General features: G+C 47.5%; 1 protein-coding gene and 1 pseudogene across 2 annotated transcripts in view; one reads left to right on the top strand and one right to left on the bottom strand.

The window, feature by feature from the left end:
* The window catches only part of LOC311130045 (acid-sensing ion channel 4-A), a gene marked incomplete at its 3' end in the record, with an annotated part of 143,682 nt that overhangs the window by 37,915 nt on the left and 80,390 nt on the right, over positions 1-25,377 (bottom strand). The window lies entirely within an intron of this gene.
* On the top strand, positions 1,767-2,906 carry LOC311130046 (selenide, water dikinase 1-like; annotated as a pseudogene). Its single transcript has 2 exons — positions 1,767-2,129; positions 2,247-2,906. The product of its transcript is annotated as a selenide, water dikinase 1-like (transcript).

The following is a 25,377-nucleotide window of genomic DNA, read 5'->3' as shown; positions in this document are numbered from 1 at the left end:
CAAATACTTTTAGACTTTTACTCAAGTAGTGTTTTACTGGGTGACTTTGACTTTTACTTGAGTCATTTTCTATTAAGGTATCTTTACTTTTACTCAAGTATTACAATTGGGTACTTTTTCCACCACTGCACACTCTTTCCTGCATCTAGCTGATCTAGGGTGTAATCAGTAGTCCAGTTGCAAACAAGAGTTTCTATTGGACAAATTCAGGTATGTTTATCCCCGTTTCATTCCATTTAAGAAACATTTTTCAACACAATCGACGGAATGAATACACCTCTGAACACACGCAAACACAGGTCACTTTCATAGCAGCCACATACAAACAGCATGATCACTTTGCTTGTTGTATAATAACCTCTACAAACAGCCTACATCATTGTCACCATATTAGCTAACGTCATAGTCAACATAGCTAATAGAAATAGTAAACGCGGTGTTTGAGTAAGCTAAACTGGCTAGCTGCATTCCAAATACAAGGAAATATAGCTCTCTCTCGCTCTCCCTCTTGCTTCTCCTTCATTTTTGAAGAAATTAATTTGTTCAAAACTGTTCAACTATTGTCTTTCTCTTTGAGTCAACTACTCACCACATGCAGTGCTAGCTAGCTAGCTTTTCCCTCACTGTAAGTCTACGGAAGTGGGTGAGAACCATGAGCCTCCCAGGTTTTGTATTGAAGTCAATGTATCCAGAGGAGGACGGAAAGTACTGTAGCTGTCCTCCGGCTACACCATGGTGCTACCCTACATACAGTGCATTCGGAAAGTATTCAGACCCCTTGACTTTTTCAATTTTTTGTAACGTTACAGCCTTATTCTATAATGGATTAAATTGTTTTTTTCCCCCCTCATCAATCTATACACAATTCCCCATAATGACAAAGCAAAAACAGGTTTTTAGACATGCAAATGTATTACAAATAAAAAACTGAAATATTACATTTACATAAGTATTCAGACCCTTTACTCAGTACTTTGTTGAAGCACCTTTGGCAGCGATTACAGCCTCGAGTCTTGGCACATCTGTATTTGGGGAGTTTCTCCCATTCTTCTCTTGCTGATCCTCTCAAGCTCTGTCAGGTTGGATGGGGAGCGTCGCTGCACAGCTATTTTCAGGTCTCTCCAGAGATGTTCGATCGAGTTCAAGTCCGGGCTCTGGCTGGGCCACTCAAGGACATTCAGAGACTTGTCCCGAAGCCACGCCTGCGTTGTCTTGGCTGTGTGCTTAGGGTCATTGTCCTGTTGGAAGGTGAACCTTCACCCCAGTCTGAGGTCCTGAGCGCTCTGGAGCAGGTTTTCATCAAGGATCTCTCTGTACTTTGCTCTGTTCATCTTTCCCTCAATCCTGACTAGTCTCCCAGTCCCTGCCGCTGAAAAACATGCACACAGCATGATGCTGCCACCACCATGCTTCAACGTAGGGATGGTGCCAGGTTTCCTCCAGACGTGATGCTTCGCTGCAGCTAGCGACTGGAACGAGCTGCAAAAAACACTCAAACTGGACAGTTTTATCTCCATCTCTTCATTCAAATACTCAATAATGGACACTCTTACTGACAGTTGTGGCTGCTTTGCGTGATGTATTGTTGTCTCTACCTTCTTGCCCTTTGTGCTGTTGTCTGTGCCCAATAATGTTTGTACCATGTTTTGTGCTGCTACCATGTTGTGCTGCTGCCATGTTGTGTTGCTACCATGTTGTTGCCCCAAGATGTGCTACAGAAGCTTCTAGAAGCCCTGCAGGAGAACCACTATCAAGAGGATGAACAGTTCCTTGGGGCCGTCATGCCCAGACTTGACATTGGTATGGACACCTGTGTCATCCCCCTCAGACATGGGGGCCTTTCTCTAGTCCAGATGACAGACTACATCTACCCAATAGTGGACGACCCCTATATGATGGGGTGAATTGCGTGTGCCAATGTTCTAAGTGACCAGTACGCCATGGGAGTGACGGAATGTGACAACATGTTGATGCTACTGGGGATCAGTAACAAACAGTCAGAAAAGGAGCGGGACAAGGTGATGCCTCTAATCATCCAGGGGTTCAAAGATGCATCAGAGGAAGCATGCACGTCTGTGACGGGGGGACAGACTGTTCTTAACCCCTGGGTGGTCCTGGGGGGGGGGGGGGTGGCCACCACCGTCTGTCAACCCAACGAGTTCATCATGCCAGACAATGCAGTGCCAGGAGATGTGTTGATTCTCACCAAACCTCTGGGGACTCAGGTGGCAGTGGCAGTACACCAGTGGCTGGCCACCACCGTCTGTCAACCCAACGAGTTCATCATGCCAGACAATGCAGTGCCAGGAGATGTGTTGATTCTCACCAAACCTCTGGGGACTCAGGTGGCAGTGGCAGTACACCAGTGGCTGGACATTCCTGACAAGTGGAATAAGATCAAGCTGGTGGTGACTCAAGAGGATGTAGAGCTAGCTTATCAGGAAGCTATGATGAACATGGCCCGGCTCAACAGGACAGTGGCGGGTCTGATGCACACCTTCAACGCTCACGCCGCCACTGACATCACTGGCTTCGGGATTCTGGGCCACGCCCAGACATTGGCACGGCAACAGTGTAGCGAGGTCTCGTTCGTCATTCACAACCTCCCTGTGCTCGCCAAGATGGCCGCTGTGTCCAAGGCCTGCGGGAACATGTTCGGACTCATGCACGGCACCTGCCCCGAGACATCAGGGGGTCTGTTGATCTGTCTTCCCAGGGAGCAGGCAGCTCGTTTCTGTGCTGAGATCAAATCTCCTAAATACGGCGAAGGCCACCAGGCCTGGATCATCGGCATTGTGGAGAAGGGCAACCGCACCGCCCGCATCATCGACAAACCACGAATCATCGAGGTTGCTCCTCAGCTCTCCACACAGAATGTCAACCCCACACCCGGCGCAACCTCATAATACCTCCACCCTGCAATGCAGACCAGAGCCAAGTTTTTTTTAGACTCATTCTAGAAAACCATCCTAAAGTGCGTCAAATGTATACACGTACACTGCTGTTCGGGGGTTTGGGGTCACTTGGAAATGTCCTTTTTTTCGAAAGAAAAGCTCAATTGGTAGAGCATTGGTAGAGCATGGCGCTTGTAACGCCCGGGTAGTGGGTTCGCACCCCGGGACCACCCATACGTAAAAATTTATGCACACATGACTGTAAATCGCTTTGGATAAAAGCGTCTGCTAAATGGCATATTATTATTATTATTATTGTTGTTTTCATGTTGGGTTGCTACCTTGCTGTGTTGTTGTCTTAGGTCTCTCTTTATGTAGTGTTGTGTTGTCTCTCTTGTTGTGATGTGTGTTTGGTCCTATATTTATATTTATTTATTTATTTTAATCCCAGCCCCCGTCCCCGCAGGACGCCTTTTGCCTTTTTGTAGGCCGTCATTGTAAATAAGTATTTGTTCTTAACTAACTTGCCTAGTTAAATAAAGGTTAAATAAATATTTTTTTAAAAATAAGGCCAAAGACTTCAATCTTGGTTTCATCAGACCAGAGAATCTTGTTTCTGTTACTTTAGGCACCTTTTGGCTAACTCCTAGCGGGCTGTTGTGCCTTTTACTGAGGAGTGGCTTCCGTCTGGCCACTCTACCATAAAGGCCTGATTGGTGGAGAGCTGCAGAGATGGTTGTCCTTCTGGAAGGTCATCCCATCTCCACAGAGGAACTCTGGAGCTCTGTCAGAGTGGCCATAGGGTTCTTGGTCACCTCCCTGACCAAAGCCCTTCTCCCCCGATTGCTCAGTTTGGCCGGGCGGCCAGCTTTAGGAAGAGTCTTGGTGGTTCCAAACTTCTTCCATTTAAGAATGATGGAGGCCACTGTGTTCTTGGGGACATTCAATGCTGCAGACATGTTTTGGTACCCTTCCCCAGATCTGTGCCTCGACACAATCCTGTCTCGGAGCTCTACGGACAATTCCTTCGACCTCATGGCTTGGTTTTTGCTCTGACATGCACTGTCAACTGTGGGATCTTATATAGACAGGTGTGTGCCTTTCCGAATCATGTCCAATCAATTGAATTTACCATAGGTAGACTCCAATCAAGTCTTAGAAACATCTCAAGGATGATCAATGGAAAAAGGATGCACCTGAGCTCAATTTCAAGTCTCATAGCAAAGGGTCTGAATACTTATGTAAATAAGGTATTTCTATTTCTAATAACCTGTTTTCACTTTGTCATTTTGGGGTATAAACATTGAGTTGTTATTTTACCTGAAATGCACAAGGTCCTCTACTCCGACAATTAATCCACAGATAAAAGGGTAAACCAAGTTCGCTTCTAGTAATCTCTCCTCCTTCAGGCTTCTTCTTCTTCTTTGGACTTTATATGTCACTCCCTGATCTGTTTCACCTGTCTTTGTGATTGTGTCCACCCCCCTCCTGGTGTCGCCCATCTTCCCCATTATCCCCAGTATACCTGTGTTCTCTGTTTGTCTGTTGCCAGTTCGTCTTGTTTCGTCAATCCTACCAGCGTTTTTCCCCCTTGCTCCTGTCTTTCTCAAGTTCCTTTTTTCTAGTTTTCCCTGTTTTGACCATTCTGCCTGCCGTGATTCTGAGCCTGCTTGCCGTTCTGTAGCTTGTCAGACCACCCTGGATTATTGACCTCTGCCTGCCCTGACCCTGAGACTGCCTGCCGTTCTGTACCTTTTGGACTCTGATATGGATTACTGACCTCTGCCTGCCCTTTACCTGTCGTTTGCCTGCCCCCTGTTTTTGTAATAAACTTTTGTTACTTCAACACTGTCTGCATCTGGGTCTTCTCCTGAAACGTGATAGTACGAACTGGCCATGACTGACCCAGCAGACTCGGACCAGCTCCGCAACGCCATCTCCTCCCAAGGAGCCACCATTGGAAGGCATGAGGAGTTGCTTCGTGGTCTCATGGAAGGGTTCCAGACCTTGGCCGAACGCCATGACCGAGTGTTTAACACATTGCTGGAGCAATTCCGCAGGTTGTCTGGTAGGCAGCCTACCACGACGGTAACCTCCCAGCCCCTCAGTAACCTAGCTGTTAGCAGCGCGGCCTCCTCGGCCACCCTGGTTTCCCGAGAACCCCACTTACCTCCTCCGGAACGCTTTGCTGGAGAGTCGGGAACCTGTTGGGCATTTCTCGCTCATTGTTCGCTCATCATCGAGCTGCAGCCCTCCTCATTCCCCTCGGACCGCTCTAAGATAGCGTACCTCATCACGCTGATGTCCGGGAGGGCTCTCACCTGGGCTACGGCAGTGTGGGAACAACAGGTGGCCATTTGCTTCAGTCTAGAGGAGTTCATGCAGGAGGTAAAGAAGGTTTTCTCCCATTGTCCGGGAGAGAGGCTGCCCGGAAGTTACTCCAGCTTTGGCAAGAATCCCGCAGTGTGGCAGACTATGCAGTGGATTTACGCACGTTGGCAGCTTAGTGTGCCTGGAACCCGGAAGCGCTGTTCGACAAGTTCCTGCACGGAGTATCGGAGGAAGTAAAGGACGAGCTTGCAGCCCGGGAACTACTGACGGATATCGACTCGCTCATCGCCTTGACCATTCGGATCGATGGGCGACTACGGGAACGAAGGAAGGAGAGGAAGTCCGATTCCACTCACCCGCCCAAGGATTCCACCTTGCCTCCGAGGCATCCCGGAAGTCCCCGACGGCTCCGTTGCCGAGAAAACCCGAGGCTACCCGAGTTCCCTGAGTATCTCCGAAGTCTGCCAATTCACCTCTTCCCAAGCCGATGCAACTAGGCAGAGCTAGGTTGTCTCCGGCCGAACGGCAATACAGGCTTCACACGAAGAGTTGCCTGTATTGCGGGACTACTGGTCATTTTGTGTCCACCTGTCCACTAAAAGACCAGGCTCACCGGTAGGAGCGAGTACTCTGGTGGGCCATACGGATAACTTTTCCTCTCCCCTTACTCGCACCCCCTTTCATGCCATCTTGCTGTGGGGGAACCAGTCGAAATCTCTTCGGGTAATCATCGACTCTGGGGCCGATGAGAGCTTTATGGACGCTACCCTGGCATCCGAGCTGGGCATCCCCACTCAGCCCCTCTCCATTCCCATGAACTTTAGAGCACTGGACAGGTGCTCAATAGGCCGGGTCACCCACAATACCACCCCCATCAACCTACAAGTATCAGGGAACCACAGCGAGACGATCCAATTCCTGCTAATTAAGTCTCCTCGGGTTCCCATGGTATTGGGTTTCTTTTGGCTCCAGCGACACAACCCCTTTATTGACTGGTCTACTGGTGCCATCATGGGCTGGAGCTCGTTCTGCCACGCTCATTGCCTGAAGTCAGCGCAGCCTGCCCTGGGAAATTTTCCTGGGGGCTCGGAAGTTGCCTCGGACCTCTCCGCCGTGCCCGCGGAGTAACAGGACCTCAAGGAGGTGTTCAGTAACGCCCTGGCACTCCGCTTCCACTGCACCGACCCTACAACTGCGGAATCAACCTTCTCCCAGGCACCACTCCGCCCTGTGCATCGACTACCGGGGCCTCAACAACATCACGGTGAAGAACCGCTACCCGCTACCACTCAACTCCTCGGCCTTCAAGCCGCTCCAGGGGGCCAACGTGTTCTCCAAGCTGGATCTATGGAATGCCTACCACCTGGTGCAGATACGGGAGTGGGACGAGTGGAAGACTGCCTTCAACATGGCCAGCGGTCACTACAAGTATCTGGTCATGCCATTTGGCCTTACCAATGCTCCAGCTGTGTTCCAGGCCCTGGTTAATGATGTTCTCCGCAACACGTTGAACCAGTTCGTCTTCGTGTACCTCGATGACATCCTCATTTTCTCCCGCTCCGCCCAAGAACACGTACTCCACGTCCGACAGGTCCTCCAACGCCTCCTGGAGAACCAGCTTTTTGTGAAAACAGAGAAATGCGAATTCCATTGCTCCACCATCCCCTTCCTGGGCTACATCATCGCTGCAGGGAGTGTACAGATGGATCCCGGGACCTCAAACACTGTTTCACCACTGCTCCCATCTTGGTTCATCCTGACCCGTCCCCCCAGTTTGTGGTGGAGGCCGATGCTTCGGATGTCGGAGTGGGGGCAGTCCTGTCCCAGCGTTCGGCCCTGCACCTCAAGTTACATCCCTGTGCCTTCTTCTCCCATCACCTCAACACCACGGAGAGGAATTAAGATGTGGGGAATTGTGAGATAACCAGATGTTTGTTCCTGATGCTGTCTGCTCCGCGGTCCTGGAGTTGGCCCACTCCTCCAGGCTTGCCTGCCACACGGGCTCCCGTAGGACCCTGGCCTTTGTGCACCAATGCTTTTGGTGGCCTACCATGGTTCCTGACATCTCCGCATTCGTCGTCGCCTGCACGATCTGTGCGCAGAACAAGACTCCTCTGCATGCTCCGGCTGGTCTCCTCCAACCTCTGCCTGTTCCTCACCGTCTCTGGTCTCACATATCCCTTGACTTTGTAACGGGTCTTTCCCCGTCTGATGGCAATACCGCCATCCTGACAGTTGTGGACTGGTTTTCCAAAGCCGCCCAATTCATCCCTCTCCCCAAACTACCCTCCGACAAAGAGACGGCCCAGCTTATGGTGCAGCACGTCTTCCGGATCCATGGACTCCCAGTGGACATGGTGTCCGACCGGGGTCCTCAGTTCTCGTCCCGGTTCTGGAAGGCATTCTGCACACTCATTGGGTCGTCGGCCAGCCTGTCCTCCGGGCTCCACCCTCAGTCAAACGGCCAGTCGGAGCGAGCCAACCAAGACCTGGAGATGACTCTGCGCTACCTGGTCTCCACCAACCCCACCACCTGGAGCCAGCAACTAGTGTGGGTTGAATGTTTGTCCACCGCTGTCATCGTACCTGGAGGAGAGCCCGGTCGGCTCTTCTCAAGACCACCTCCAGGTATTGATGACAAGTGGACCGCCACCGGACCCCCGGCTCCCCGGTATCATCTCAGGCAGAAGGTATGGCTGTCCACCCGAGATCTGCCTCTCCGGGTGGAGTCCTGCAAACTTCCACCCGGTTTATCGGCCCTTTCCCCATCTCCAAGAGCCCCTCTGCTGTTCGTCTTCTGTTGCCCCGTAGCCTCGGAATACATCCCACTTTTCATGTGTCTAGGATCAAACCCATGTCTCACAGCCCTTTGTCTCCTGTTTCCCTGAGCCTGCCTGCCGTTCTGTACCTTGTCACACCACCCTGGATTATTGACCTCTCCCTGCCCTGACCCTGAGACTGCCTGCCAGTCTTTACCTTTTGGACTCTGATCTGGATTACTGACCTCTGCCTGCCCTTGACCTGTTGCTTGCCTGCCCCCTGTTTTTGTAATAAACTTTTGTTACTTCAACACTGTCTGCATCTGGGTCTTCTCCTGAAGCGTGATATTATATGGCGGTTGGCAACCAACTTTAAGGTGCATTACCACCACCAACTAGACTGGAGTGTGGACCTCAGTTCACCTTTCAATCACCCATGTGGGTATATGCTCCTAAAATCCAATAAGGAGATGGGAGAGACAGGACTTGCAGCGCGTCAAGTGTCACAAATAGAACCAAGTTCTATTTTAGCGCCTGGGCTACGCAGACGCTCGTTCACGCGCGCGAGCAGTGTGGGTGCAATGATTGAATAACATTTATGTGTACATACATTATGTAACGCTCGCACACGCGATGTGGGCGGTGTGGTCAGCATGTTAGGCTTTCAAAAGGCACTTCAGACAAACAGATTGTAATTTTGATGCGCATAGAATGGAGACATGAATGCATTCAAGTGCGTGTTCCGCAGCAAATGTTTTTCACAATACGACAAACATAGGTTAATTCTGTTCCAGACAACCCAGGGTATAAGGCATGTCATCCTTGAAACTGTGGATCAAACATAGCGATCATAAATGTCGATATTGTAAAATGACATGAGATTTCAAATATGGAAATGTGAAGTGCACGTGTGTGGTTTGCTTGTATGACATCAAAAGGGTATTTATTATAATCCTCAACGTCTCATCTTTCAGAACACATAGACTCCTCTTGATTTACAGCATTTCCGTCACTCAGACAACAACAAATGTGCAAAAGTAGGCCAATTAGCGGGAGAGATGGGGGCATCTTGTCGTGCCCCGGTAATCAAGTTTATAGAAGCTGTCAGTCAAAACCCATACAGCGCTGTGAAGCAAAAAAAAATAGCTCTGACGTCATGTACACTGAGCATACTAAACATTAAGAACACCTGCACTTTCCATGTCATAGACTGATCAGGTGAAAGCTATGATCCCTTATTGATGTCACTTGTTAAATCCACTTCAATCAGTGTAGATGAAGGGGAGGAGACAGGATAAAGAAGGATGTTTATGCCTTGAGACATGGATTGTGTGTGTGCCATTCAGAGGGTGATTGGGCAAGACAAAATATTTAAGTGCCTTTGAATGGGTTATGGTAGTAGGTGCCAGGCGCACCGGTTTGTGTCAAGAACTGCAAATCTGCTGGGTTTTTCCACCCTCATGTGTTTCAAGAATGGCCCACCACCCAAAGGACATCCAGCCAAGTTGACAACTGTGGAAAGCATTGGAGTCAACATGGGCCAGCATCCCTGTGGAACACTTGACACATTGTAGTCTATGCCCTGGGAAGGTGAAACTCAGTATAATGTTTGGTATACTCAGTGTATAGCATGTTACTGTACAGCCGCTGCGTTCCAATTTAGGCGCTTATCAATGACAAAATCTGCAACTTTCAACCCGTATATGGGATGACAGGGGCTGTGAGTGGAAAGGGATACCTACGTGACTGCATCATGTGCATCACACATCAACACAATTTCATTTTAGAATATGAAATGTCATTGGCTTCATCATGGACACAGCACAATTCGAGGTTGGGAGTAATATGGTTTGTTTTGACTCCTGCCACTCACTGTGTTATATGGGGTCTGTCAAAATGGAGTCCAAAAAGGTAATGAATCTACATTTACCGTTTTACCTTCACAATCTCGCTTCTTCAGTTTTTCCATTATTTAAAATCAAACTGAGAACATGTGTCCAAATATGAATTCCAATGTTATGTTTCTAACAAACTTTCAGGGCAAAACTGTATTTTGGGAGCACACAAGAGAAAGAGATCTCTGAAATGAGGCAACAAAGCAGGTTCACAGTCAACTTTATTTCCTCTATTGATTGAGCACTCACACGTATTGAAACATGATGATGAATACATTGCCTGGAACAAACACTCTCTAGGCAATCTACCCTAAGTTACCAGGGGCATTTGGTGTTGATAAAAATGCAAAAATCTGAGGTAGACATTGTTTACTATCTTCATCTATGAATTTGTAATGGAAATTTTAACTCAACTCCTACGAGTGGTTCAGCTAAATACTGGAGACAGCACATTTTAAGTCTTTACTGGGTGATTCCTCATGAAACTACAACAAAAAAGGACCATGATTTGGGGGATTTTCAAAAAATGTAATCCATAGAAGGGTCCTTTGGAGGAAGGACTGTTGACATATATTCAACATTTGTATCTTAAAACATAACGAGAAATAATTAATTGAAGATAATTAATTAATTACATTTTGGCATAACCCAGTGTGATGAGGTGTGAATGAAGGAGTCAGGCTCAGGAGGTAAAACACCGAAGTCCAGAGTTGATTCCGTTTACATAAAGGAAACGCACCAAGCGTCAAAACGAAACTATCACAAGGGAAATATTCCACCTTGGCAATAACAAATGGAAGAGTGAGCTCAACTGAGCTACTCACTCTCACAATGAAACAATCACTCACAAAGACAAGGGGAACAGAGGGAACACTTATACACATACAGTGAGGGAAAAAAGTATTTGATCCCCTGCTGATTTTGTATGTTTGCCCACTGACAAAGACATGATCAGTCTATACATTTAATGGTAGGTTTATTTGAACAGTGAGAGACAGAATAACAACAAAAAAATCCAGAAAAACGCATGTCAAAAATGTTATAAATTGATTTTGCATTTTAATGAGGGAAATAAGTATTTGACCCCTCTGCAAAACATGACTTAGTACTTGGTGGCAAAACCCTTGTTGCCAATCACAGAGGTCAGACGTTTCTTGTAGTTGGCCACCAGGTTTGCACACATCTCAGGAGGGATTTTGTCCCACTCCTCTTTGCAGATCTTCTCCAAGTCATTAAGGTTTCGAGCCTGATGTTTGGCAACTCGAACCTTCAGCTCCCTCCACAGATGTTCTATGGGATTAAGGTCTGGAGACTGGCTAGGCCACTCCAGGACCTTAATGTGCTTCTTCTTGAGCCACTCCTTTGTTGCCTTGGCCATGTGTTTTGGGTCATTGTCATGTTGGAATACCCATCCACAACCCATTTTCAATGCCCTGGCTGAGAGAAGGAGGTTCTCACCCAAGATTTGACGGTACATGGCCCCGTCCATCGTCCCTTTGATGCGGTGAAGTTGTCCTGTCCCCTTAGCAGAAAAACACCCCCAAAGCATAATGTTTCCACCTCCATGTTTGACGGTGGGGATGGTGTTCTTAGGGGTCATTGGCAGCATTCCTCCTCCAAACAAGGCGAGTTGAGTTGATGCCAAAGAGGTCCATTTTGGTCTCATCTTACCACAACACTTTCACCCAGTTCTCCTCTGAATCATTCAGATGTTCATTGGCAAACTTCAGACGGGCCTGTATATGTGCTTTCTTGAGCAGGGGGACCTTGCGGACACTGCAGGATTTCAGTCCTTCACGGCGTAGTGTGTTACCAATTGTTTTCTTGGTGACTATGGTCCCAGCTGCCTTGAGATCATTGACAAGATCCTCCCGTGTAGTTCTGGGCTGATTCCTCACTGTTCTCATGATCATTGCAACTCCACGAGGTGAGATCTTGCATGGAGCCCCAGGCCGAGGGAGATTGACAGTTATTTTGTGTTTCTTCCATTTGCGAATAAACGCACCAACTGTTGTCACCTTCTCACCAAGCTGCTTGGCGATGGTCTTGTAGCTCATTCCAGCCTTGTGTAGGTCTACAATCTTGTCCCTGACATCCTTGGAGAGCTCTTTGGTCTTGGCCATGGTGGAGAGTTTGGAATCTGATTGATTGATTGCTTCTGTGGACAGGTGTCTTTAATACAGGTAACAAACTGAGATTAGGAGCACTCCCTTTAAGAGTGTGCTCCTAATCTCAGCTCTTTACGTGTATAAAAGACACCTGGTAGTCAGAAATCTTTCTGATTGAGAGGGGGTCAATACTTATTTCCCTCATTAAAATGCAAATCAATTTATAACATTTTTGACATGCGTTTTTCTTAATTTTTTTGTTGTTATTCTGTCTCTCACTGTTCAAATAAACCTACCATTAAAATTATAGACTGATCATTTCTTTGTCAGTGGGCAAATGTACAAAATCAGCAGGGGATCAAATACTTGTTTCCCTCACTGTACTAATTAGGGGAATGAGCACCAGGTGTGTGTGATTGACAAGACAAGACATGAGTGGAGTGATGAGAATGGGATCGGCAGTAGCTAGTAAGCAGGTGACGACGAACGCCGAAACCTGCCCGAACAAGGAGGGGAGGCAGCCTCGGCGGAAGTCGTGACAGTACCCCCCCCTTGACACGCGGCTCCAGCAGTGCGCCGGGAGGCCAGGAGGATGCGGAGCAGGGCGATTCGGATGGCGACGGTGGAAATCCCTCAACAGGGAGGGATCGAGGATGTCCCTCCTTGGGACCCAGCACCATTCCTCCGGACCGTACCCCTCCCACTCCAGGAGATACTGAAGGCCCCCCACCCGATGCCTCGAATCCAGTATGGAACGGACAGAGCACGCCAGGGCCCCCTCGATGTCCAGAGGAGGTGGAGGAACCTCACGCACCTCAGACTCCTGGAGCGGACCAGCTACCACCGGCCTGAGGAGAGACACATGAAACGAGGGGTTAATACGGTAATCAGGGAGGAGTAACAACCTGTGTGTAACCTTGTTTATCCTCCTCAGGACTTTAAACGTCCCCACAAACCGCGGGCTCAGCTTCCGGCAGGGCAGGCGGAGGGGTAGATTCCGGGTCGAGAGCCAGACCCGATCCCCCGGTATGAAAACCGGGGCATCCCTGCGGTGGTGGTCAGCGTTCTCCTTCTGACGACGCACGGCGCGCTGGAGGCGAACGTGGGCAGTGTCCCAAGTCTCCTCCGCGTGCCAAAACCAGTCATCCACAGCAGGAGCCTTGGTCTTGCTCTGGTGCCACGGTGCCAGGAGAGGTTGGTAACCCAAAACACATTGGAAGGGTGTTAGGTTAGTGGAGGAGTGGCGGAGAGAGTTCTGAGCGTATTCTGCCCATGGCAGGAACACCGACCACTCCCCCAGCCGGTGCTGACAGTAGGTCCGCAGGAACCTACACACATCTTGATTCACCCTTTCCACCTGCCCATTACTCTCAGGGTGAAATCCAGAGGTCAGGCTGACCGAGACCCGCAGACGTTCTATGAACACCTTCCAGACTCTAGACGTGAACTGGGGACCTCGGTCGGACACTATATCCTCTGATACCCTGTAGTGCCGGAAGACGTGAGTAAACAGAGCCTCCGCAGTTTGTAGGGCCGTGGGGAGACCGGGCAGAGGAAGGAGGCGGTAGGACTTCGAAAAGCGATCCACAACGACCAGGATAGTGGTGTTACCTTGGGAGAGGGGAAGATCAGTAAGAAAATCAATACTAAAGGTGAGACCATGGTCGTTGTGGAACTGGTAAAGGTTGTAACTTACCCACTGGGAGGTGCCTAGGTGCCTTACTCTGGACGCACACTGAGCAGGAGGAAACATACACCCTCACGTCCTTAGCCAAGGTAGGCCACCAGTACTTCTCATCAGGCAGCGCATTGTATGACCGATACCTGGATGACAAGAGGAGGGTGACGTGTGTGCCCAGTAGATCAGACGATCACAGATAAGCGCAGGCATGTACTGTAGCCCAGCTGGACACTGCGGTGGAGATGGATCTGTGCGTAATGCCTGCACTATATCCGCATCCATCGCCCATACTACCGGCGCCACAATGTATGAGGCCGGGAGAATGGGGGTGTTGTCTCTGGGCCTATCCTCTGTGTCATACAGCCGAGACAGTGCGTCTGCCTTCACGTTCTTCGTACCCGGAATGTATGAGAGTGTGAAATCAAACCGGGTGAAGAAGAGGGACCACCTGGCCTGGCAAGGATTCAGCCTCCTAGCGAGGAAAGGGTGTTTCGCCCCTTCGAGCCAATGCCTCCACACCGTCAAAGCAAGGACAACAGCCAGCATCTCCCGATCACCAACGCCGTAGTTCTGCTCCGCCGAGCTGAGCTTCTTCGAAAAGAAGGCACAGGGGCGGAGCTTGGATGGCGTGCCCAAGCGTTGGGATAAGACAGCGCCTATCCCTACCTCGGACGCATCCACCTCCACTACGAACGGTAGTGATGGATCGGGGTGAGCCAGTACCGGGGCGGAGGTGAACAGACCCCGCAATCTACTGAAGGCCAAATCAGCCTCAGCAGACCAGCGGAGCCGGGACAACCCACCCTTCAACAAGGAGGTAATGGGAGCTGCGACCTTGCCAAAGCCCCGAATAAACCTCAAATAGTAGTTGGAAAAGCCAAGGAAGCGCTGCACCTCCTTCACCGTGGTTGGAGGCTGAAATGCGATCTCCCTCCATCTCCACACCTGTGGTAGTAATGCGGTATCCGAGGAAGGAGATTGACTGCTGGAAAAACTCACACTTCTCTGCCTTGGCATAAAGATAATTTTTCAGCAGTCGGACCAGTACCTTGCGAACCAGGGACACATGCTCGGCGCGCATAGAGGAATACACCAGGATGTCATCGATGTAGACCACCACACCGCGACCAAGCATGTCCCGAAACACCTCGTTCACAAAGGACTGGAAAACGGATGGAGCATTCATCAAACCGTAGGGCATCACCAGGTATTCATAATGCCCCGATGTTGTGCTGAATGCTGTTTTCCACTCATCCCCTTCCCGAATATGCACCAGGTTGTAGGCACTCCTGAGGTCTAATTTGGTGAAAAAACGGGCCCCATGCATTGACTCAATCACTGAAGGAATGAGGGGAAGAGGATAACTAAATCGTACCGTCACCTTATTCAGTGGTCGATAATCAATGCACGGGCGTAAACCGCCATCTTTCTTCTTTCTTCTGGTGAAGTGGAGGGACGTATATACTCCTGGCGCAGGGACTCGGTGACGTATGTTTCCATAGCCTCTGTCTCAGCCTGCAACAGGGGATACACATGACTCCTGGGAGGTACAGCGTCTACCCGAAAGTTTATCGCGCAATCCCCCTCCCGATGAGGTGGTAATTTAGTCGCTTGCGTCTTGGAAAACGCGAGCGCCAGATCATGGTATTCGGGGGGAATGCTCGACCGGCGGCTACCCCCAGCTCCATCTGCTCGTGGTCAGAGTCGTCCGAAGTGGGAACGGGCAGACCCCTACCAGGACGTCCTCTGGCTGCTAGTAGATTGTCCACGGCAGGCTAGCTCCCATCGGATGTCCTCCCTTAGGTGGCACCAGAAATGGTCGATCAGGGCCCGCTCGATCCACCCGGACCCCGCTGCCAGCGTCCGGAACTCCAGCGCGTAGTCCTGTGCGGTCCTCGTCCCCTGCCTCAGATGGACCAGTCGTTCGTCCGTCTCTCGACCCTCAGGCGGGTGATCGAAAACGGCCCGAAAGTGGCGCGCAAACTCCCCATAGTCCTCCTACGCGGCACCTCCCTCGTTCCACACCGCGTTGGCCCACTCCAGGGCTCTCCCACAAAGGCAGGGAACGAGGACGGATACCTTCTCCCGCTCCAGTGGCGCCAGCCTGATGCTGGAGAAATACAGCTTAAGTTGGAGCAGAAATCCCTTACATCGCGCTGCCGTCCCATCAAACGCCGGTGGCCGGGATATCTGGATCCCTCCAGGGGCTGGGGTGTAGGTGGCTGGATCCGGTTGACCAGCTGGTCTCGATAGATCAGGTCCTCTACTCTCCAGGCGTTGTACTACCTGAAGAACCTGATCCATCGCTTCCCCCAAGCTGGCTAGCATCGAGGAATGCTCCTGGACTCTTGCCACAACTCCAGGCATGCAGTCTTCTCCTGCTGACTCCATTCAGCGGGTGAGTGATTCTGTGATGAGGTGTGAATGAAGGAGTCAGGCGCAGGGGGTAAAACACCGAAGTCCAGAGTTTATTCCGTTTACATAAATAAAACGCAACCGAGCTACTCGCTCTCACAATGAAACCATCACTCACAAAGACAAGGGGAACAGAGGGAACACTTATATACATACTAATTAGGGGAATGAGCACCAGGTGTGTGTGATTGACAAGACAAGACATGACAAGTGGAGTGATGAGAATGGGATCGGCAGTAGCTAGTTAGCCGGTGACGACGAACGCCGAAACCTGCCCGAACAAGGAGGGGAGGCAGCCTCTGCGGAAGTCGTGACACCCAGGCCTCCTTTAAGACTTGAGTAGGTTCTACAAAGCAAATATTGCTTTCATATAAAGCTTTACATTAATTTATGAATGTTGAAAAAGATAAACATGAATATAGAAAATATTCAATTTGAGATTTGACACATTTTTCTATATATTGTTGAATAGAATATTCTCTACGGGTATATCAAAGTTCCAGAGTGAGATCTCTGCTAGTTTTAAAATTATGGCCCATTTTATACAAAGAAATTGGCATAGTAGGCATATAACCAATGATTTAAATATACACTAGATGACTAGTACGGGGCGCTATGTTGAAGCCACCGTGCCTCCATCTTGGCACTCCCCCACCATTGTAAAAAATATTTTGGAAGCTATAGAAATGCATTTATTGATGTCTACATTTGTTTTTTCTATGTTTATTCTATTACATACTGTACACCTTAATGCATACTTCTAAATTGTATTATGTGACATAAAAAAAAATATAAAAACAGTTTCCTTAAAGACACATTTTTTCTTCTCCCATCTCCTGACCAAAGGCTGGATGAAAGATTCAGAAATGGCAGCAACCCTCATTCACTACACATAAGGATTCCTCAGAAGTTTTGAAAGGATTAAAACAACCCTGTGTGAGGAGCTCAAGAAGAGCCTTATTCAATATGGGATCCTACGGGGAACAAAAAATGCAGATGGAAAGGACAACGAGGGGGTAGGAGACTATTAAACAAACTAAAGTATTTTGTGGGCACTCCCAATGAGAGCAGTACAACTGCTCAGAGTCATCGTTGTGCTTGAAGCGTGAGTAAAAGGTGCTTAGCACGTCCGGTAGGGCGGCGTTGGTGTCCGCGACGTGGCTGGCTTTTTGTAATCCATGATCGTTAGGAGACCCTACTAGAAATTCCAGTCAGATTTCCGGCCGGCCCACAGCAAATAACGGTCCTATTCAGGGTCACCAACGACCTGCTGATGGCATCTGATGCAGGCTCTCCCTGTCTCCTGATCCTCCTGGACTTGAGCGCAGCGTTTGACACTGTCGACCACCCACATCACCTGGACCCACCACGTCACCGGCGGTGTCTCACAAGGATCTGTTCTTAGACCCACCCTGATATGTGTGCCTGCAACTTTCTCATTCATCATTATTCACGATTCATTCAGGACTACCCATAATCATGGTAGAATTCACATTAATGTAAAAGTGTTTAGAAACATATTATATTCTTATTTACAATAAAAGTGACTCCAAAATGACACAATACATTATTTACCATTCATTTCTATTGGGCACAAAATATTCTGAAATGCAACCAAAACAAACAGCAAATGTATCCAACAAGTTTGTAAAGTCACAAGCTTGATGTAATCATTGCGTGCTAGGAATATGGGCCCAAATACTAAACTTTTGACTACTTTGATACACATAAGTGCATTTGTCCCAATACTTTTGATCCCCTAAAATGGGGGGGGGGGGGGGGGGGACAATGTACAAAAAGTACTGTAATTTCTAAACGGTTTATCCGATATGGATGAAAATACCCCGACAATCTACACTTTAACCTCATAGTCATTGTATCACTTCATCCAAAGTGTTGGAGTACAGAGGCAAAAAAAAATTCTACATTGTCACTGTCCCAATACTTTTGGAGCTCACTGTAACTCTAAAAGTAGCAATAAATACTTTTTTTTGCCATTTTTTTCTTCTTCTATTGTTCAATATTCATAAACTAATGTTTTTTTTTATTATTAATTGAAATCAAAATACTACTCATATTACAGTACAAGTGGTAAAGCTTTACATGACACCAATTTTTTATTTGTAGCGCCTACTGATAGAACATTATGCAGTCTTAAAGGAGGCCTTGGTAAGGACACAATGTCACAAATATTAATATTCCAACTTCAATTAATTGTTTCTCATTTATGCTTTAAGATACAAATGTCAAATATGTGTCAACAATCCTTCCTCCGAAGGACCCTTCTATTAATTACATTTCATGAAAATCCCACAACTCATGGTCTTTCTTTGTTTGAGTTTTGTGAGGAATCACCCTACTGGAGCAAGTCGCTCTAGACTAGACTGTATTAGTGTCATTTGGAGACTTCTAAAACTGAAACTAGTTTGTATTTCTTTTTCTTTTCTTTTATTTCACCTTTATTTAACCAGGTAAGCCAGTTGAGAACAAGTTCTCATTTCCAACTGCGACCTGGCCATTTATATCATTTATACCATTTGCAAAAACAAATGCACCTCAGGTGCAAACAATCTTCCCTAACCTAATACTGTTACCACAGTCAAAGGGGATCTCTCGAAAAGTATCAAAAGGGACACAGTTTAATACCCTGAAACTATAGTGTTCTGCCACAGGCAGTTAGCTAGATTGGGGGGAGATCATTAACATTGAATTGTATGTTTGAGAGAACAGAGGTAAACTGCGTGTAGCTCGTCTAGCTCTCTCTTTTCCTGTGGCCCCCCAAAAAACTTCCTTCGGATTCTCAGACAAGGGTTCTAAAACACATCACCCGCCCACATAGTGTAAGTTCTGCAGACCTGCAAAGAATATCGTAGATGAATGTCTCACAGTAACAACTTGGCTCTCATTATGTATTGCACTGCTCCACTGGCAGACAGTATTATGTGACTGTGATTAGTCTTAGTATAGTGCATCCATCCTAAGGTTTTGGCCATGCACCCTAGCGCGTTTCAAATGTCACCCTACTCTCTTTATATAGACCTACTTTTGTAGGGTAGGCCCTGGGAAAGAGTAGTGCGCTATATAGGAGAATAGGGTGCCATTTGGGATGCAGCCCAGGTTTCTTTGGATATCAGTGAGGTGAAGCCCGGGTCACAGAATCAGTGCTGGGCACCAGGAGTCCCATAGAGAAGCCCAGTAAGCAGGGGTACGCTGTGACTATCAGCCGTCAATGTGCTTACTCCCCAGATCAATTAATTTCCTTTTCTCTTGGCCACGTCACACATTTCATCAAGCCACATTTTGAATGCCAGCGGTTTCATTGATTTCCATTAGAGCAGCTCACATCTCTTTGCTGAGGCCACGGCAGAGATATTTTAGCATTCCACTTTAACACACTCCACTGCTTCTGGATATCATTTTCCACAGCCTTCTCCTCCACCTTACTGAACAGTGTAAGTTGTGTTTAATTGAACATCTGAAAAGGTTCAAATTGCATGAAAGAGGGTAGGGGTAAAATAAATCGAACAGTTGAATATAGGAGAATAATGACCTGTGTTCATGTTTCATTCCCCCATTGACATTTTCACGCACCTTTCAGTGCACTCAGTTGAGATTTTAGCAGTATTCAGTCCCTCTGTCTCGCCTCATGGCTCACCCCCTGAGACCAGCAGACCACTGGTTCAATCCCCTGTCTGACAGGCTGTAGCACAGACCAGAGAAAGAACCATCTCTTCTCCCGAACAGGCACTAAGAGCAGGCCTTCGGTCCAGGGGACATACTTGAATGTCACCTTAGATCCCATCACAAAAATCAGCAGAAAAGGTCAGCATCCATGAGCTATTATTGAGAATCCAGTACCATACAAGCAGAGCTGGAAATAACATGGGGGTGCATTAGGAACACAGGATATGTCGCAAATGGCATCCTATTCGCTACATAGTCCACTACAAAAGTAGTGCACTATGTAGGAAATAGGGTGCCATTTGGGATGCATCCAGTGACAGAGGTATCCCATTGTTTCCAGTCTGCTTTGCAGGAGGGAAATGTGTGTACTTGACTACAGAGGCCACCCAAGGAGAGGCGAGCTCAGCCTGTGCCATTAGTGTAATTGTCTGTGAGGGCTTTACCATAATTGGCCTTGGCACTAATAACAAAACAAAAAAGTAAATCCGAACTGGTGATTAACATGGCATGGTCAAATGTCTCCCTCCGCCATGAGTGATCGAAATACTCTCAGACGCAACACCGTCTCCATGGCAACTGAGAAAACAGAGCGATAGCAGCCAGCCTCACGAGTCTGGTTTTAATGGGATCAGTGCATGGGATACTCTAGTGGTCGCTCTAACAATGACATTTAGCAAATAAGCCATTACATTTTTTGTTAACCAAATTTGACACTCTCATTGACCTCCATACAAAAACTCCTCCCTTGGTGAGCAAAAAAAAAAAAAAAAACGGCCCCTGCTGGAGCAGACATATTTTGGGCCCAGTTATCCCTCTCGCTACGCCTCTTCCTCTTAATAGGGCGTTGGGCCACCACGAGCCGCCAGAACAGCTTCAATGTGCCTTGGCATAGATTCTACATGTACAGTCATGGTCAAAAGTTTTGAGAATGACACAAATACTCATTTTCACAAAGTCTGCTGCCTCAGTTTTGATGATGGCAATTTGCATGTACTCCAGAATGTCATGAAGAGTGATCAGATAAATTGCAATTAATTGCAAAGTCCCTCTTTGCCATGAAAATGAACTTAATCCCCAAAAAACATTTCCACTGCATTTCAGCCCTGCCACAAAAGGACCAGCTACCATCATGTCAGTGATTCTCTCATTAACACAGGTGAGAGTGTTGACGAGGACAAGGCTGGAGATCACTCTGTCATGCTGATTGAGTTAGAATAACAGACTGGAAGCTTTAAAAGGAGGGTGGTGCTTGAAATCATTGTTCTTCCTCCGTTAACCATGGTTACCTGCAAGGAAACACGTGCCGTCATCATTGCTTTGCACAAAAAAGGCTTCACAGGCAAAGATATTGCTGCTAGTAAGATTGCACCTAAATCAACCATTTATCGGATCATCAAGAACTTCAAGGAGAGAGATTCAATTGTTGTGAAGAATGCGTCAGGGCGCCCAAGAAAGTCCAGCAAGTGCCAGGACCGTCTCCTAAAGTTGATTCAGCTGCGGGATCAGGGCACCACCAGTGCAGAGCTTGCTCAGGAATGGCAGCAGGCAGGTGTGAGTGCATCTGCATGCACAGTGAGGCGAATACTTTTGGAGGATGGCCTGGTGTCAAGAAGGGCAGCAAAGAGGCCACTTCTCTCCAGGGAAAACATCATGGACAGACTGATGTTCTGCATAAAGTACAGGGATTGGACTGCTGAGGACTGGGGTAAAGTCATTTTCTCTGATGAATCCCCTTTCCGATTGTTTGGGGCGTCCGGAAAACACCTTGTCTGGAGAAGACAAGGTGAGCGCTACCATCAGTCCTGTGTCATGCCAACAGTAAAGCATCCTGAGACCATTCATGTGTAGGGTTGTTTCTCAGCCAAGGAAGTGGGCTCACTCACAATTTTGCCTATGAACACAGCCATGAATAAAGAATGGTACCAACACATCCTCTGAGAGCAACTTCTCCCAACCATCCAAGAACAGTTTGGTGACGACCAATGCCTTTTCCAGCATGATGGAGCACCTTGCCATAAGGCAAAAGTGATAACTAAGTGGCTCGGGGAACAAAACATCGACATTTTGGATCCATGGCCAGAACTTGTGGTCTATCCTCAAGAGGCGGGTGGACAAACAAAAACCCACAAATTCTGACAAACTCCAAACATTGATTATGCAAGAATGGGCTGCCATCAGTCAGGATGTGGCCCAAAAGTTAATTGACAGCATGCCAGGGCGGATTGCAGAGGTCTTGAAAAAGAGGGGTAATATTGACTCTTTGCATAAACTTAATGTAATTGTCAATAAAAGCCTTTGACACTTATGGAATGCTTGTAATTATACTTCAGTATACCATAGTAACATCTGACAAAAATATCTCATAACACTGAAGCAGTGAACTTTGTGAAGACCAATACTTGTGTCATTCTCAAAACTTTTGACCACGACTGTACACTATATATACAAAAGTATGTGGACACCCCTTCAAATTAGTGGATTCGGCTATTTCAGCCACACCCGTTGTGGACAGGTGTATAAAATCAAGCACACAGCCATGCAATCTCCATAGACAAACATTGGCAGTAGAATGGCCTTACTGAAGAGCTCAGTGACTTTCAACGTGGCACCGTCATAGGATACCACCTTTCCAAAAAGTCAGTTTGTCAGATTTCTGCCCTGCTAGAGCTGCCCCGGTCAACTGTAAGTGCTGTTATTGTGAAATGGAAACGTCTAGGATCAACAACGGCTCAGCCGCGAAGTGGTAGACCACACAAGCTCACAGAACGGGACCGCCGAGTGCTGAAGTGCGTTAAAATAGTCTGTCCTCGGTTGCAACTCTCACTACCGAGTTCCAAACTGCCTCTGGAAGCAACCTCAGCACAAGACCTGATCATCGGGAGCTTCATGAAATGAGTTTCCATGGCCGAGCAGCCACACACAAGTGTAAGATCACCATGTGTAATGCCAAGCGTTGGCTAGAGTGGTGTAAAGCTCGCCGCCATTGGACTCTGGAGCAGTGGAAACGCGTTCTCTGGAGTGATGAATCACGCTTCACCATCTGGCAGTCCGACGGACTAATCTGGGTTTGGCAGATGCCAGGAGAGCGCTACCTGCCCGAATGCATAGTGCCAACTGTAAAGTTTGGTGGAGGAGGAATAATGGTCTGGGGTTGTTTTTCATGGTTCGGGCTAGGCCCCTTAGTTCCAGTGAAGGGAAATATTAACGCTACAGCATACAATTACATTCTAGGCGATAAAGTGCTTCCAACTTTGTGGCAACAGTTTGGGGAAGGCCCTTTCTTGTTTCAGCATGACAATACCCCAGTGCACAAAGTGAGGTCCATAAAGAAATGGTTGGTTGAGATCAGTGTGGAAGAACTTGACTGGTCTGCACAGAGCCCTAACCTCAACCCCATCTAACACCTTTGGGATGAATTGGAACGCCAGCTGCGAGCCAGGCCTAATCGCCCAACATCAGTGCCCGACCTCACTAATGCTCATGGCTGAATGCAAGCAAGTCCCCGCAGACATGTTCCAACATCTAGTGGAAAGCCTTAACAGAAGAGTGGAGGCTGTTATAGCAGCAAAGGGGGGACCAACTCCATATTAATGCCCATGATTTTGGAATGAGATGTTTGACGAGCAGGTGTTCACATACTTTTGTTCATGTAGTGTATCTGGATCTCTATTGGAGGGATGCGACATCATTCTTTCACAAAAAGTTTTGTCGACAGTGGTGGAAAATGGCGTCTCAGGCACTGCTCCAGAATGTCCCATAAGTGTTCAATTGGGTTGAGATCTGGTGACTGAGACACACACATACCCTTTAAACCCAATACGCTCATTTGAGACCCCTCTTTCAAAGTTACTGAGATCTCTTCTTCTAGCCATGGTAGCCAAAATAATGGGCAAATGGGCATTTTTATACATGACCCTAAGCATGATGGGATGTTAATTTCTTAATTAACTCAGGAACCACACCTGTGTGGAAGAACCTGCTTTCAATATAATTTGTATCCCTCATTTACTCGTGTTTCCTTTATTTTGGCAGTTACCTGTATGTCTGAACATTTCCGAATCCTAATTCAAGTTAGGAGTTGACTGTAGTAGAATAAATAAATTCATGCTCCATTTTCTTATATTAATGTAGACAGGAGAAAGCAAGCATTGATGTATACCTTAGGTTTCACTCAGCCCCTCTGAGCAACGTTATCAAAGTGGTTTTAAAAAACATGCTATGTCAACATAAAACCCAACTCCCTGCTGGATGCCTTTATCTCACCTGCGAGTTTCCGACTGACCGCTCAGTTGACAGCCATGATGATGATGCCTCAGAGCTGCACAGATCAAGGGAAACCTTTGCATACAGCCTTGCCTTACACAGCAGCCACATTACAGCTACACATGCACACGTGCACAATCTGTCAGCAACATGTGCGTCCCAAATGGTACCCTATACCCTGAATAGTGCACAACTTTTGACTAGGGCCCTCATCAAAAGTAGTACATTACATACGGAATAGGCCAGCGTGCCATTTGGGACGCAGGCCATGTTTACAAAATGTCAGCTAACCAAGCTGTTTTGCATGGGCATGCACAATCCCAAAACAAGCTCATTAAGGTGTGCTGTGCTCAAGTATCATCTCCTGGCCCTTCTGCATGCCTCATGGTCTATCAGTAGATATTGTTATTGGGAGAATCTGGCCGGTCGTGAGAGAGAAGATCAATGAGCCCGCCCTGCAGCTGATAAACTGCTATTGATTTGACCATGAGAAATGGCAGACAGAGGGAAAAATATGTCTGCTTGAGATACACTGTTTCAGGTATGGGCCAGGTAGATTCCCATATTCCCAACTATAGGAAAACCTAATTCAGTTTTAAGCTCTGATATCATACAGTACAGTGCATTCGGAAAGTATTCATACCCCTTTACTTTTTCCACATTTTGTTACGTTACAGCCTCATACTAAACTGAACTAAATTGTTTTTTTTCCCTCATCAATCTACACACAATACCCCATAATGACAAAGCTAAAATATATATATTTATTTTAGCTAATGTATTATAAGTACCAAACTTAGCCCACGACCTGGTTGCTAGCTAGCTACAAACACTAACTAGCTAACCACAGTCTAGCGATTACTAGCTTAGCTCTCGTATTTAGTTCACTTAGCATTAAGTTGCTTTGTGCCTACTAAGTGAACCAGTCCTACCATGCGGTGATCCGATCCACGAGATGGCCTAAAACAGGCTAACTCACGCAGCAGGGCTAACTGTACCACTTCTAACCTAGGCGAAGTGCTTACGCGGTCACGTACACATTTTTTGCAGATATTATCGCAGGTGCAGTGAAATGCTTATGTTTATATCTCCAGTAATACATAATACAAACAGCGGTCTAAGGCACTGCATCTCAGTGCTTGAGGCGTCACTACAGACCCACTGGTTCGATTCCAGGCTGTATCACAACCGGCCGTGATTGGGAGTCCCATAGGGCGGGGCACAATTGGCCCAGCGTCGTCCGGATTTGGCCGGCGTAGGCCGTCATTGTAAATAAGAATTTGTTCTAAAACTGACTTGCCTAGTTCAATAAAGGTAAAATTAAAAATTAAAATAAACACAAATCCC

The sequence above is a fragment of the Coregonus lavaretus genome, assembly GCF_964263955.1.
Source record: "Coregonus lavaretus genome assembly, chromosome: 5".
NCBI lineage: Eukaryota > Metazoa > Chordata > Actinopteri > Salmoniformes > Salmonidae > Coregonus > Coregonus lavaretus.
This window is presented reverse-complemented; position numbering and strand designations above follow the sequence as displayed.